Raw genomic sequence first — 4,400 nt, 5'->3', positions numbered from 1 at the left:
CCCGCGGATGCGCCTGGACACGTCTGTAGATGTTTGAGGGCCCGGATTTGCCTAAGCCGGATGCTCTTAGCTAGCAAGTCGTTTTTGTTGATGGTCGTAGATTGTAGTGAGCTGCCTCACGTTATCTGTGGAGAATGGGGAACTCGGGGGGCACGCAGGTGTGGGGGGTACGCATGCATGCGGTCATCCATTTTTTTTAGGATTGATGAACTCAGTTATACAATTAGGCTGGTCATAGTGGGGAGTAACTTAAACTGCATGTTACTAGTCTATATTAGTATCATAGATTAGTATTATAGGTGATCTCATTTATTTCCATGCATGACACATAGTAGCATCACATTTATTATGTTACGGTATCTACCCAATGTTAGTATAACCATCTATCTCTTTTTTAGACTAGCCACAATGGATAGTAACATAGAGTAGTAACATGCTCATGTTACTACTCTATGTTACTACCTCTATAGTGGAGAGTAACATATGTATGGTAACATACAACACTTCATTTATTATGCTATAGACTCATCTTGCCTTGATATGTGTGATGTTACCCATACTAGTAGTATAGCTATGTTACTACATGTCTCTCTTTCTTCATTTATTGCTTGCCAAATCATCTATTTTCTCTAAATATGTGTGATGTTATTACCTATGTTACTCCCATTGTGGGTAGTCTTAATTGCATGTTTGCGAGTCACAAGTGCATGATACTACTTATGTTACCCCCACTATGGCCAGCCTTAGTACTTTGATTCCAGCATGCTTCGTAAACTGTGACGGAGGGAGTAGTAGTTTTCGTAATTTTTGGCAGCTCCGCCTATTCAATTTCTCATGGGATTTTTTTACTTCTAATTTGAATCTATTTTATCTTTTGAACCAAAATTCGGATTTATGTTTCGCTTGCATATTCGTGTTCCTTGCAACGAGGATTTTCAAACAAGAACATTTTCAATAAATTTAGACGCACAACGAGGATTTTCAAACAAGAACATTTTTCAATAAATTTAGACAACTTTTAAAATTCTATCAAGTTTCGAATATTAAAACTTGAAATTAAGTTTTTATCAAGTTTCACCAATATCCATTTTCTTTGAGGGTTTTGGGTTTAGGACTTACTTCTAAGTGCTTAGGGTTTAGGGTTATGTTTCACTCCCTTCGTTCCAAAATTAAGTGTCACTAGTTTAGTACAATTGTACTAAATCAGGAACACTTAATTTGGAACGGAGGGTATTTGTAACTTGTTGGCTTATCATTCATTTTTATCAAGTTTTAATAGGGTTTAGGGCTTAAGATTTAGGGTTTAGTGCACACATTTAAGTTTTAGTATATGAAACTTATAGAGTTTATCGTCCATTTTTACCAAGTTTTAATAGTTGAAAGCTTCGTGATTTTTTGAAAAACTTGTCAAAATGTATTTAAGAGTGATCTTCCTTCGGACCCGTCACCGCAAGGAACACGAATATGCAAATTAAGCATAAATTAGAACTTTGGTTCAAAAGATATAATAGATTCAAATTTGAAAGTAAAAGAAAAAGGCAAGGGAGATGCAGAGACCAGACAAATTTCCAAATCGCGAGGCAATCAGACGGTAAAAAATCTGCATGCTCCCACACCTGTGTACCACAAATCCTCTTCGTGTTACCTTTTTATGGTGAAAAAAATCACAACGGGACAGAAGTTGTCAAACATTGCATGTTAGAGGAAAGGCACATTTAGGAATCTTAGTAGTGAGATTTAGAAGAATCCGAGCGATTTTCTTCTATTATTCAAAGAAATACTAACATGAGTCTATTTATCCTATTTAGATTTAGATGGACTTATCTTATAGGTTTTTTTACATCACATGTAACTTTATTCATACTTGCAGCAACCATTATAGATACAATGCTTTGGATGGATCAAGATTTAAGGTACTGCAAAGTAATTCCTAAAACCAAGAAAGTACTATGCAATTTCTTAGAACATCTTCATAGGGGTATCATAACTTGAAATACTGCCAAGACTTCAGTAAGGAGACCAAAAGTGGACCAAGCAGCCGCAATGCCGCCCGTTCATGTGCATTTTTTACGAATATGGATTTATGAAAGCCCCTTGAGTCATCCATCCAAAAAGATGGGAAGCCGTGAGCGATAAACGAAATTGGGTCGGGGATGATGCCCTATAAGTGCAGCCCGTCAAACCACGAGATCTTCACCATAGTATATACGAAAGGTTCTTTTTTCCGGGGTATATACGAAAGGTTTTAACCACACAAAGAATCAAACCAACATAAACAACATGATGTGATAACTTAAACTCACCAAATTCGAATAATCACCTCTGCAGTGACACTAATCTACTTGGCTACAGGGCACCGTCAAGAGAAGAACTAGGATAATTTTATTCGGAAAAGCACTATGACTACCATGAGAAAGACTCTAATGGCAACCAGAAAACTCTTCAGGGTCCGAGCCCCCCCCCCCCCAGCTACAAGATGGCAATCAGAGGCAAGGAGGCCGGAAGAATCTCCAGCGGTGGTTTCTGTTGTTCAGCTCCAAACCCTAACTTATCTGATAAGTTGTTGTGAATATATAGGTGCTAAAAAGTTATTGTCATGTTTTCCAAAAAGAATCATGGTCTAGACCAAACTAACGAAAGACTTTATCAAATAAATCACTACCTCTGCCACGTATATAGATGTTTCTCTTATCTTTTTCCTATTGTCATGTGATTTTGAAATCATCTTTTATGGATTAATTATACTAAAGATAACAAACAAAAGAATAGAACATCCAAAGCTATAAAACGAATTAACCAAATGGGGCCAACATAACCCACTGTGGACCATGGTGTAAAATATAGTCCAACATAAGAGTTTTGGCTACCTGCGCAGTTCGTTCGTTCTTGTTTTCTTAGGTTTTGTTTTCCACAACGACATTGATGAGGTGGTGGCAGCATGATGTGTTGGAATAAGATATCTCCGTATGTACCTCGACGCTGTCTGATTCCATGTCGGCGAAGGGCATGTGAGAGTTTGTGTCCCCACATATGTTGGCTTTCTTTAGATCTTGGCAATTGGTGCGCCCAAAACAAATTGCTGGTCATTGGTGTGATGACTCCGACACAAGCCCGGCAAGGAGAATTCCATTCGGTACCTTTGGGGTTTTCTTTTTTTCCCTTTTGGATGACGAGGTCACCGCGTCCCCTTGACTGGAAGATAGAAAATACTGCCTTGCTATTTTTCTTCTATCTTGTTTGTGATATGGTTCGATTTTCGCTACCCTCCAGACCAGTGGTGATGGAATGCAAGCATGTTTTTGCATGGGGCAATGTTACAACCGGTACTTCTACAACAACTTTTAGATCTCGCGCTCAAGGGACGAGTAATTATTGCGGTCGTTAAAGCTTGTTAAAGCGAATGCGTTTGTAGGTGTTCATTTCCTTTACCGTTGGTTCAGTGCAATTTTCAATCTACGACGGACGACAGAATCGAAGGAAGAAGATGGCTTACATGTTTTGCAACATAACTTTATTTTGTACTGGCCGGTTTATGTTCAATTATCTTTTCATTATACTAGCGGTTGTGTCTCCTTAATAAATACTCCCTCCATTCCATAATATAGTGCGCCTGCGCTTCCTAAGGTCCAACTTTGACCATAAATTTAACCAACGAGACCAACTGCGGCGGGAGAAAAAATTATATAATTGAAAACTTCTTTCAAATACGAATTCACTGATATAATTCTTGCTCCCGCCGCAATCGGTCTTGATAGTTAAATTTACTGTCAAAGTTGAAGCACGTGGATAGAGGAAGCACTACATTGTGAAATGGAGGGAGTATCATATACGTATAAGATGTCCTCTGGTGTCTCTTAGAGAAAAAAACGTATGGTTGCCAGCTAGATCCCACTCTACTAGACAACTAGATGGAATGCATTGTACGAGATGAAGCTACAACTTAATTTCTCTCGTTTTCCTATCCTAAGCCCTAAGTGGTTAGAGCAAACTCTCTTCTCTAGATTTCACCGATGAGCCGGTGGATTCGTCTCCCCTCTATCAGCCGCTTCGACGGTAGGTAACAGGGAAGGGAATCCCGATGCCTTCGCTTCGGCTAGTAATTTAGGTCAGGATTTTTTAGTTCCTGCGGGTGCATCGCTAGGGTGGATGGCGGTGTTTCTTCTTCGAGTTTGTCTTCTGAGCTCCGACACCCCTTGAGTTTGGCTGTCTGGGTGTAGTTCACGAAGTTTCGGCGTAGATTCATGTCGTCTCCTTGGGACGGTGAGGTTAGGGTTTCTTATCATGTGGTGAGATTTTCTGTCATGTGCTTCAGATCTATGCTAGGGTTCAACGACGACGACTGCGGCTCCAAGGTGCTGGTCCTTAGGGGCACGTGAAGACTTCCCGACTATCAACGACAA

This window comes from Triticum urartu, chromosome 2, assembly GCF_003073215.2.
Source record: "Triticum urartu cultivar G1812 chromosome 2, Tu2.1, whole genome shotgun sequence".
NCBI classification, from domain to species: domain Eukaryota; kingdom Viridiplantae; phylum Streptophyta; class Magnoliopsida; order Poales; family Poaceae; genus Triticum; species Triticum urartu.
Note: the sequence above shows the minus strand (reverse complement) of the source record.